Below are 12,511 nucleotides of genomic sequence, written 5' to 3'. Positions count from 1 at the left end.
ATTCATTCTTTATCACACACCACCCCCCTCGCCTCTCCAACCCTAGCCACTCCTGTTTGAGCCCAAGCTCCCTGAACCCTCATCATAATGGAAATGGCAGGATTTAGGGGCTAGGGAGGACGGGGGGGTGGGGGGGGGGGTGGCTTAAAATGAGAGTGGGACTAAACAAAAGGAAGAAAGCAGACAACCATTCATTCATATGTTAAATATTTGTTGATGCCCTATTTTGGGCCAGGCCTTCTGAAACAGATGTTCCCAGCTCCCCTGGGCCAGGCTTCCGGTGGACACCTATCTGGCTAATGGGAGTGGTCACAGGACAAAGCTCTAGGCTATGTTATTTATCCTTACAACAACCCTGTGAAACGGTGTTCCATGTTGTCCAGTGCCTTTGTTTGCTTTTGTTATTATTACAACTTTTTTTTTTTTTTACCAGAGTACTGCTCATCTCTGGCTTATGATGGTACAGTCTGAGACTGAACCTGGAGCTTTGAGTCCTCGGGCATGAGTCTTTTGCATAATCACTATGCTATCCCCTTAGCTTTTAAAACTGCCGGCACAAGTAAATGGCAAATGTTTCAGGCAAAATTCACAGTCCAGTGCTCAATTTCAAGGTTTATTTTTCTTCTCCAGGAATATTTTTTGAGAGTACATCTACACTAATAATTTCTTCATAATTTGGTGAAACCTTGAAACCTATCAAGAGTTCAGATTACCACTTCCATATGGTCTCCAGATTGGTTAATAATAAAGCAAATCATTTTCAAGAACACACTGAACTGAATTGAATTTACCAAATACACCATTTAACACACTGTGACTCTCCCACCCCCATGATGTTGCTGTCATCTGGGGACATTTTTAGTGCAGTTGCTTTGAGCACTGATAGTTTATTACTACAAAGAGAGTAATTAAACATCTCAAGTTGTAAAGCAGCTTTGGTGATGGTTAGCCAACGTCCTACATCCTGTAATGGGAGGATATTGTCCTGATTAAGTGGTCCAGATTGGTCTCAGAGACTTAGTTGTCTCAGCAGCAATGTAGGCATATTAGGGGAGAGAACTGACTGTTCACCACAAAGGACTTCTTGAGAGATCACAATATTCAACAGTTCTCCTGGCCCCTCACCTCCATGAAAAATTCTCTTGGGGCATAGTGGTGATTCACCCAGTGGTGTGCACATGTTACCATGTGCAAGAACCAGGATTCAAGTCCCCATTCCCATTTGTGAGAGGTGGGGAGGAAGCTTCGTGAGCTATAGAGTAGGATAACTCTGCAGACCAAAAAAAAAAAAAAAAAATTATCTGGGCTATTTTTTTTTCTACAGAGGAAAACAGGTACATAATAAACATCTTACCAGTTAGTCAGGTAGAAGACAGAGCCAGGTGTTCTCAATCTCTGTGGGGGTTGGTTGTCCCCCTAGTGCATCACTACCTTCATGGTGTTCTTGAGCCAGCCCCCAAATCTTCCACCCTTCAATCTGAACCTCAAATTGAGAGAGGAAACCAGCAATGGTATCAACTTCCTACTCCCACCTTAACTAGCAAAACTGAAATCCTAAAATAGTTTTCAGAAGAGCTAGATATGCTAAACTGTTCCCTCTTTTGAAGCCATCCAAAAATTTTACTTCCATTTTGAATGTCTTTGAAAAACTATGCCATTCCTTTGTCAGGAGATACTCTATGCTTTGCTTTACCTGAGAAAGAGAGTTGGATGGGGCCAGAAAACATGCCACTGGGAGCCTCTCACCCCTCAATGGAGCTTGGTGTGAATAAATTCTTCCTGAGCCTGCTGGCCTGATATGTACTGTTTGTTGTAGCTAATATTATGAGAACTCTCATATAAGAAGTCCTGTCCAAGAGTTCTTTGAAATTCAGTATGCCAGGCACTAGAAAGTCAAACCAGGAGGCTGCAATGACAAAAACTCCAGGAAAAGGAAGTTCTCCAGTAAGTCTCTTAAACCCTGCCAAGGACTCTTATCCTGGGAATCCAACCTGGCTTATCTCCTGTCATAGCCATTCCTTATAATAAAGTGTCTAATTAACCAAGGGGCATGTTGGACCTGTGAACATGGGACAGATTTCTTTCCCCACTTGACCTGCTACAATGCTGTGTAGGATGGACAATGGATTTCCTCTGCTAAAAGCCTCAAGTCTGCTTGGGGAAATGAGATAGTCTGCATAGCCATTCATGATGTGGTTGACTTCCAGCCAATGAGCGTGCATCCTTTGATCTCCTGTATAGATGGACCCTGACTACAAGCTCTTTGCTGTGCCAGATGGAGCTCATGTTATGATGGGGGAGAGGATGAAGATTTGGGAGAGAGGGCAATCAGTGTTCCTCATTTTCCAGATTGATATAATACACTTAAGTATTTATGTATATGGTGCATAGACCTCCATTTGTACTTGTACCTCAGACCCTGAAAATATTAGGGGTTTCAGCACTGTTAGGGCTTCTCTAAAAATGAAAAATATCATTCTGCTGGATGGTGGCCTATCTGGTAGAGCACATGTTTCTTTTTTTTTTTAATTTTTTTATAGTGATTGACAATATTGCAGGATAAGAGGGATACAATTTCTACCACTAGAGTTCTGTTTTCTGTCCCCTCCATTGGAAGGTTCCCTATTCTTTATCCTTTTGGGAGTATAGATAAAAATTCTTTATGGGGTGCAGAAGGTGGGAGGTCTGGCTTCTGTAACTGCTTCTCTGCTGAACATGGGCATTGACAAGCCAATCCATACTCCCAGCCTGTTTCTGTCTTTCCCTAGTAAAGCAGAGCTCTGGGAAGGTGGGGTTCCAGGACACATTAATGAGGTCATCTTCCCAGGGAAGTTAGGTTGGCATCATGGTAGCATCTGCAACTTGGTAGTTGAAAAGCATTAAGATACAAAGCAGAAAAAAATTGTTTAATAATCAGGAACCTAAGAGTAAAAATATATCAGATGAGATTTGGGGGTCTTCATGTTGGAAGAAACTAGGAAGTCTACTTTAGGCATATTCCAAGGGGCCTATGACTTTACTAATTTTTGCCTGAGCCCAACAGCTAACATGCAGGTAGGCTAAAAGTATTGTTTGGGGAGATGGTGTCAGAGTTGGGAATAGGAATAGAAAGCTGGATCAGGGCAGAGAGAAACTCCCAAATATGGGAAAAGTATATAAATACTGTTAAGTATAAACCCCATCAATCTGACCTGGGGCCCATGTCTATTCATATTCAGAACAAGAACCTGTGCAACCTTTGCATCCCTGTAGGTCTGAATTCGCATTCTATGGTCATAGCTAGGAACATTCTAGGATGCACTCATTTCAGGACTTGTCTTCCTCAAGTGGCAGAGTATGTTGGCCCAGCTTCCCTTTGAAGAGTGGGGCAGTTCCTACCATTGTTGTTCCACATTGAGGGCAAGGTCCTGTAGAGGTCCACAAAAGGGTTTATAATGTTATTCCTGATGGAGATGACCAGTGATAGTGGAGAGAGGGATCTGTTAGAGATATGATCTAGGTGGGGACTAGATATAGATATATCTACGTGGGGACTTCAGGATTCCCTAACTATGCCCCAGATGATGGGTTGGCCTGGTAGTGACCAAAAGGGTCATCATTACAGTGGAGCACATGTTTCAATGCACAAGGACCTAAATTCAAGTGGTAAAGCAGTGCTACAAATGTTTCTTTTTCTCCTTCTCTGCCTTCCCCTTCCTTCTCAATTTCTCTGTGTCTCTATCCAAAATAAAATAGAAAGAAAAAAAACAACATATAATATATGGAAAGCAAGACTTAAAAAACCTCTTTCAAATACCAAGTAGGTTAGCTATACAAGTTTCCTGGGAAAATATTATGCCTGGTATTTATTATTATTAAGATTTTATTTATTTTTCATTGAGAGGCAAGGGAGAGATAGAGGATGACAGAGGAAGACAGAAACCTTCAGCACTGCTCCACAGCTTGTGAAATTCCCTCTGCTCCACCACAAGTGGGGGCATGGGCTTGAACTCAGGTCCTAAAGAATTGTAACATGTGCATTCTACTGGGTGCATCATCACCCAGCCTTGTAGAAACAGAGAGACAGAAGTGGAGAGAGAGACCACAGCACCACTGCTTTCTTCAGTATGGTGCAGGTCAGGCTCACAATCCAAGTGAGCTATTTCACTGGCTCTAGTTACTCCAGTTTTAAATGCAGAATGTCTCCTATACTAGGAAAACCCTCAGTCTAGGCATGCTGAGATGTTTGGTCACCCTAAATAAGGGGTCAATGAAGTTATGGTTGACAGAACGAAATCAACATAAACAGACTAATATAAACATAAATAGAAAAAAGCACAATGGCTAAATACTCTGGCAAGAATTTATGCCTATTAGCCCACCCCTGACCAGTCTGTCAATGTCATTTTAGTGATTCATTTTGTAGCATGCACTCAAGTTTCCAACTGGGTTTTTATAAGGAATAGCATTTACAGGATTCTTTCTGAGAACTCAAACTTTAATGTGATACCAAATATTGTACCAATCAAAAAAGGAGAACATTTCCAATGAAAGTTGCTCACTATTTTAAATGACAAGAGGTCAAAGATATCAAAAGCATGAGTTGACCATTTTGAAATGTGATTCTGATGGCAAGAGGATGGAAATTAGGTCACTAGGCTCAAGGTGGGAACCAGTGGAGAGAAACCAGACCTTCCTTAGAACACTAACATAAGATATTTACAGGGAGAGGAAGTCAAGCAAAGAAATTTGAGTCCCCAATTCATCAGGGCAAGAGAAAGATTTGTTAAGATGAAGGAAATTGAGTATGTTGAAAACAGAGCAGAGGAATCCAAGCATGAAAGCTTACTAGGAGCTTGTTGGCTAGTATTAGCAAAGGGGCAGAGCAGAATACTCCTGTCACTTGTTCCCTTCACCTATGGTTCTCCAGCCCCATAGTAGACTCACAGCCAAAAGAGGGACTGCATGCTGGGAGAAAGTGAATTTCAACCACATGGAAGTTCTAAATGAAAAGAGCATGAGAAAAAACAAAGGGGGGGTCAGTTAAAAGGTTATATAGATTAGGTTCATAACATTGGGATAATTAGTGCCCAAGGTTAGAAAATTTCAAAGCATCAGAATTCCTTTTCCATAAACAATGATGATAGATTTATTTTAAAATATATATAATATTTATAAAACAGCTCTGATTTCATTTACTTATTTATTAACAGATAAAAGAAGATATCCACTGTTTAAGATTTTATGTATATTTAGAGATTAAAAAAAAAAAAAACCTTACCTGCCTGATTAGTCCTGAGAAGAAAACTGATTACCCCTTAAGCTGTCCATACAAATAAGATTCAGAACTGATTACAACATTTTATGAGAGCAAGTACTTCATTTTCATCTTGAAGTCTGTAAATATGTGTCTATGCTACCTTTATCATAAAAAGAGGGAACAACCCCCACACACACACATACACATATTTCTCCTTTTTTGTAGTTTTGGATCAAGCTAATTAATATTTTACTTTAAATGAACAATAACAGTAAAAGCCACTCTTTCCTAACTGAGTAAAAGTAAGTTGTTAAGAGAAAAACCTCACCTCTGTGATTTTAATCAGACTATACTCTTCATTGCTTTGTTGGAGATAGAAGAAGGGATTAAAAAAAAAAAAATAGGGAAGGGAAGGACTTCCCCTTCTACAAAGACTTTAGGTTTGTTCCAAAAGTGATTAACACTAAGACTTTTGAATTAACACAGGGGGTTTCTCCAATGGGGGCATTTGAAATCATATCATTTAAAAACATATGACAGTGATGACTATGTAAATAGCTAAGAATAATCATACCAGAATTAATGGCTAACATGAACTTAAATTTTTCCATGCATTCAGTCACTGGGCTGTGTCTCTTCATGCAATATTTTATTTGACCTTCACAATAGCCTTGAATAGCGGAGTCCTTTATTTGCTTCCTTTCACAGATGGAGAAAAATGACAACTGAGCTATTGAATTCCAGAATCAAAACTGAGAACAAATCGGAATCCAAAGTTCACATTTTAATCATGTGCTATTTCTTGGGAGATTACTGGAGGTGAGGGTGGAGCAGGATGGGTGTAGGTTTACTGTGAGAAGGCTGCATATTTTAAACTGGAGAGAAGTCCTCCCAGCCCGGAGAGCAGGGCAGACACCCAGTCTTCAGCAGAACTGAATTTTGCTCTTACAATATTGAAGCATGTCATATTGAGCAACAGAAATCTCTAAACAAACAATATCCCCCAAAACTACAAGAAATGTATTTAACATCTTTTATTTAATGTTTGCACCAGGAAACGGAACTTCTAGGCTAACTAATGATAAGTTATATTCAATTTGTTATATAAAGGATTTAACACAGATGCCTATAAATTTTATACTTCAGGAATAGGGCACCAAAGTAAAAACCCTGGTGTGAGGGTGAGGGTGGATATTTGGCTTCCCGGGGCAGCAGGAGGATGGGGGTGGGTGAGTGGATAGACACAGTCTTTTCGTAGTAGGAATGGTGTTTATGTACACTCCTATTAATTTGTAATTATATAAGTCACTATTTAATTAATATGAGAGGGGGAAATTGATTGTATGTCTCAAACTTTTTAAAGCACAGACTGAGTCTTTTTAATACATAGGCTGAGTCTTTGATATGTTGACTTTCTCAAAAGCCTAGACCAGGGAGAACAGAAGCAACTGGTGGCACAGCTATAACAAATAATGTCAAAGGAAATCAATTATGGGGTATGATACAGCAAATCCTAACAAAGGTATTTTTCAAAGTTAATCCAGTTACCAAATAATGTGATTATAACAATAACTATCTATTGTCTCCTTGAACCCTAAGACAGCAGGAACCTCCCGCTTCCTCTATAGAGCCTATATTTCCCCCAGTCCTGGAGCCGTAGGGTGGGGCGCACTTTCCTGCATGCTTCTCTCAATTCATACCAAATAATATCACACCTGCCAATCCCAGCCTAATCAATGCAACGAGTACCACCTCAGCATGCTTCACTTCAGACTGTGTCCAGAGACTTCAGGTGTGGAATGATAACCCATCAGCTTCATTACTCTGGTGAGACCTTTCCTTTCATGTATTCTCTAATTCCATTCCAGGCAGTTCATTTCCTAACAGAGTCCCAAAACCTAGATATAGACTAGGTCCCGTGAGATAGGGCATATGTTCACACATATCCATAAACTAGGGCAAAATATATACCTGAAAGGAAAAATACACAATAGTCTGCAGTGAGTACCCTCCAACACTTCATCTGCACTATTCCAGTCTTTAGGTCCATGATTGTTCAACAATTTGTTTGGCTTTGTATGTTAACTCTCTTTTCAGCCACCAGGTTCCAGATGCCAGCATGATGGCGACCAGACTTCTCTGGACAGCTGACCCCACCAGTGTGTCCTGGAGCTCTGCTTCCCCAGAGCCCCAACCTACTAGGGAAGGAGAGAGGCAGGTTGGGAGTATGGATTGACCAGTCAATGCCCATGTTCAGTGGGGAAGCAATTACAGAAGCCAGACCTTCCACCTTCTGCATCCCACAATGACCTTGGGTCCATACTCCCAGAGGGATAAAGAATAGGAAAGTTAGCAGGGAAGGGTACAGAGTTCTGGTGGTGGGAATTGTGTGGAGTTGTACCCCTCTTATCCTATGGTTTTGTTAATGTCTTCTTTTTTAAATAAATTTTTAAAAGTATACTTTAGTTTATACTTTAGATTCTGCCTTTTCAAAAAAAAAAAGGATAAAAACAGATGAGTAATTCATCAAGCTAGTTTAGTTACAGTGAATCTGACACCTTTTGTTTGTTTAAAAAAAAAACTTGGTGATCAGGTGATGAAGTACTCAGTTGAGAGTACGTGTTATCATGCACAATAAACTACATTCAAGACCCTGGTCTTCACCAGTGGGGGATTCTTCACTGGTGGTGAAGCAGTGCTGCAGGTATCCTCATTCTCTCTTCCTCTGTACAGTTTCTCTCTTTCTCCATCCAATAAATGAATAAATAAAATACTAAAAACTCGGCACACCTGGTTAAGTGCACATATTAGCATGTGCAAGGATTCAGGTTCACACCTGCAGAGGGGAAGCTTCTAGAGTAGTGAAGTAGTACTGTATATGTCTCTCTCTGTCTCTTTTCCTATCTCCCTCTTCCTTGTCACTTTCTCTATCTTTATCTTAGATAAATAAATAATAATAAATAAACACTAAAAATATTAAGTAAATCTTGGGGTCATTTGGCTAGTTTACTGCTCTGCCATGTGCTCAACCCAGGTTTGAGCCCAGCCCCTGCCTTAGTGAAGGAAGCTTCAGTGCTATGAAGGCTGTCTCTCTCTCTCTCTCTTTCTTCCTCTTTCTCTATCAAAGAGGAAGAGGAAGAAAGAGAGAGAGAGAAATGAAGGGAAAGGAAGAGAGAGAAAGAAGAAAAGAAAAAGAAAGGGAGGAGAGAAAGAGAGAGGCTTTTCTTAATCTCTTTCTCAAAATGCAATAGGGGCCGGGCAGTACTATACCAGATAGAGAGCACATATTAAGCAAAATACAATAAACTCTTAATCACAACACCATCTAATTTGAATGTAATACAGTTCGTATCAGCATTGGCTAAGAAGTCTGAGAGTGATCCCTTAACTAAGAACAGGGAGCGTAAAAATGTGTTCAAGATATAGGCTCCCCAGAGAGCAAAGACAAAATTGTACCAATATGTCTGTTTTTTCTTTCCTTTGCTCTACAGAAAACAAATTTATCTTGGAATAGACAGCATTAAAATTAACACTGGATTTCTTTGTGTTTCCAGGTCAAGTAGGAACACATATGCTCCCTACTGAGAAAAATAAACTGCAATGTATTTTTAGTATCTGTTGGAAGTACTTTGCACTGAAGATATTCCGCAGCATCCAGGCTATCTCACTGAAGGACAAAGGATTTGTTGCAGTGTCACCTAGATTTCCAGAACTCACCCTGTGTGTCTGTAAGCAGCAATGACTTGGAGTTCCCCTTCTTGTCTTGTCCCCCACTACTCTCAATCCCCATCATAGTGCAGACACCCTCTTTCTAAGAAAAAAGAAAAATCATCCCAGTCAAAGAAAAATGAAAAACATCTGCAAAGTAGTCATGACAAACGAAGCTAACTATAGCACACTTGGCACTTTGAGATGAAGTTTATCCAGGAGGAGGGAGTGAAGAGAATGGGGAAAAGAGAGGATACAGACCCTCCTCTTGATCTTAAAGCTAAAGGAAAGGCATTGGGGTTGGGGTGGGGGGGCTACTATATGGTACATCTGTGAAAAGTGCCCATGGGCACCTTTGCTGGAGGTGGACTAAGCCCCAGCTGACATAGACCTGGCATCTCCATGACCTAGGTGGCTTCATCTTCCATACCCTTCCTACAAGGACTGGGTGTATGGTGAGTAGCTGCATGCAGCCCCAGCAGAGAAGTCATACTAACTAGTCTGAAATTGAAAGTCTGTTGATGAGATTCTATGACAGTGAGAGAAAGATTTAAGACCTTGCTTCTGCCTCCATCCTTTTGACAAACATGTCCTGCTTTCATGAACAAATTGACTTAACTGCTAGCTTTAAAACTGATGACACAAGGATACTGCTGACTCTTTTTGAAACATTGCATTGCTCAAATTTTTTTTAAAGAAGGCTCCAAGGACATTATCTATCCTGCATCATAAAATATAGCACAGTATCAAAAACTGTAAAGTCCTCTCAAACAACTCTATGTCATTATTGCTGTGATGAAGTCATCTATTTATATATGAACAGAGAAGTCAGTGTTGTGATTTCTATTCCTTGTGATACTTATTAGCAATGTCATGGGGTGGGGGGGAGTCTCTGTTTAATATTTTATGAAAATAACTATAAAGTCTGATCCCCTACCTACTGTATCTTATCCTGTGAAATGGTGAGATGCCTTGAAATAATGTCATGTGACTAAAAGAGACTAGTGTGGTTTAATATATGCATCACAGTTAGTCATAGCTTCATTATTAATTTAACAAGTATTTATGTAAGAAGCTATGCAGGGTGCCTGAATACAACATAACCTCAAAAGGCATGTGTTTCTACCCTCTTTAATGAAGCATAAAAAAAATAATAATAAAGCTTTTTTCACTGTTCTTCAGGAACTGTTGCCTCATAAGTTAATAAGATACTGTGTGTTTCACAGTTTTGGAGCAGATTTGGCAGAAATCTAGCAGACCACTGAGCTTTGTTGCTTTGTTCCTTAATTCAGTGGCTCTTTTGGTGGTAAAGAATGATTGCAAGTATCTTCCTGATAATTTTGATCTATGTTTTTGATGAATTTTGAAAGTCACAATTATATATTATATTGATATTAAATATGTTTAAAAAACCTAAAGCATTAAGTTTGTGAATTAGGAGTTTGGGATTTATTTTAATACAGAATATTAACATCAGTTTTCTATTTTTCTTGTTTGACTTTTTTTTTTGTCCTAGAAAGACTTCACTATTCCAGATCAACTTCTTAGAGACAAAGACACCACAATACCAAAGCTCTCCCCAATGGAGTGGGGGGATGAGCTAGAATCTGGGTCACACATGGGAAAGCAGGCACTCACTACTCTTTGCCTTTTTTTCAAATATTTTTTAAAAGGAAGTTTAACATGATGTGCAAATTAAATTAAAATATTTCCCGAAGCTAACTGAAGAAGTTATAAGAGACTTATCCCAGAAATTTGGGTTTATAAGGGAGCAAAATATATTTCTACCCTTCTGATATAATAATAATAATAATAATAATAATATATTCACGATAGGAAAAAAAAAACAGAAGTTTAAGTGTATACTTCATATACACATGGGAGATGCCCAGGGAAAAATGAGTAACTTCCTGAAATGCTTTTCTACCAGAGCACTACTCAGTTCTGATTTATGGTAATGTAGGGGATTGAACCTGGGGCAGGAGAGTCACTTTGCATAACCATTAAGTTATCTACTCCTACCCATGAGTGGCTTCCAGAGGTGATTTAGATTTCAAGCTTAAATACTGTCTTAATGGGGACAGATGAGGGGAACATAGGACCTTTATGGCAAAGGAAATGATTTCTAGAAAAGATGATCGGGCCCTGAGAAGAGATGGGCTATTGAGATCATACATTACTAAGTGCAAGGACCTCAGTTCAAGTCTCCAGTCACCACCTGCAAAGGGAAAGCTTCATGAGTAGTGAGGCAATACTGCTGGTAACTCTCTTTCTCTCTCTTTCCCTCTCCCATCCCTATCAATTTTTTTTTTTTTTTACCAAAGCACTGCTCAGCTCTGGTTTATGGTTCTTCTTCTAGCGTTTGCCCTTCTTCCGCAGCCAGTCAACAGCGTCAGGTTGAGCCTGATGTAAAGTTTCGAGACCTCCTTTGAATCTGGAGAGGTGGCAGTTGTTGACTATGTGGGTCATAGTCTGTCTGTAGCCGCAGGGGCAGTTCGGGTCGTCCCTGGCTCCCCAGCGATGGAACATAGCGCGCACCGGCCGTGGCCTATTCGATAGCGATTGAGGAGGACCCAATCATAACGTGCTAGGTCAAAGCCGGGTTGACGCTTGCAGGGGTCTGTGATGAGGTGTTTGTTCTTTACCTCAGCTGACTGCCAACTCTGTTTCCAAGAGTCTGGAACAGAGAAGGTCGGTGTAGGCGTAGGGGACCAGATTGGATGACGAGACGTCAAGCGTTGAACAGGGTGGGCGAAGATATCCGCGTATATTGGCAGGTCCGGTCGAGCGTAGACATGGGAAATGAACTTAGATGATGCCGCATCCCGACGAATATCTAGCGGGGCGATGTTGCTAAGAACTGGCAGCCATGGAACCAGGGTGGAACGGATGGTTCCAGAAATTATCCTCATGGAGGAATATAATTTGGAATCGACCAAGTGGACATGGGGGCTACGGAACTATACTGGGGCACAGTATTCTGCAGTGGAATAGCATAATTCCAGAGATGATGATCATAGTGTGGAAGCGCTCGCGCCCCATGAGGAGCTGGCCAGTCTTGCAATGATGTTATTCCTCGCGCCCACCTTTGCTGCAGTTTTTATGAGATGTTCGTGAAATGACAGGTTGTGATCGAGAGTAACGCCAAGATAGACTGGCTGGGCTTCATGCCAGATTCTCGTATCGCCAAGCTGCACATTAAGCTCACGCGAGGCCGAGGCATGGTGTAGGTGGAAAACAGATGATACCGTTTTTGCAGTGCTAGGGATTAGTCGCCATTTTTTACAGTAATCAGATATCAGAGACATGTCTTTCGTGAGTGTTTCCTCGAGGATGTCAAACTTGGATGCCTGAGTTGCACAGCAGATGTCATCCTTGAAGAAGTTTCTGGAAGGTCATTGATGTAAATATTAAATAGCAGAGCCCTGGGGGAGGCCACTTGAGACAAGTCTCCATCTGCTAGAGTTGTCACCCAGATGCACCCAGAATCTTCTGTTTTGGAGAAGAAACGATATAGTGTTGGCCACCCATGGAGGCAGGCATCTTGAGATCTTGACTAGGAGA

The 12,511-nt window shown here is 40.7% G+C and overlaps 1 long non-coding RNA gene across 1 annotated transcript in view; it reads right to left on the bottom strand.

The window, feature by feature from the left end:
• The window catches only part of LOC132535839 (uncharacterized), a 611,211-nt gene that overhangs the window by 451,741 nt on the left and 146,959 nt on the right, over positions 1-12,511 (bottom strand). The window lies entirely within an intron of this gene.

Source organism: Erinaceus europaeus, chromosome 2 (genome assembly GCF_950295315.1).
Source record: "Erinaceus europaeus chromosome 2, mEriEur2.1, whole genome shotgun sequence".
Lineage (NCBI taxonomy): Eukaryota > Metazoa > Chordata > Mammalia > Eulipotyphla > Erinaceidae > Erinaceus > Erinaceus europaeus.
The sequence above is the reverse complement of the archived record's forward strand: the minus strand, read 5'-3'. Positions and strand labels throughout refer to the sequence as shown.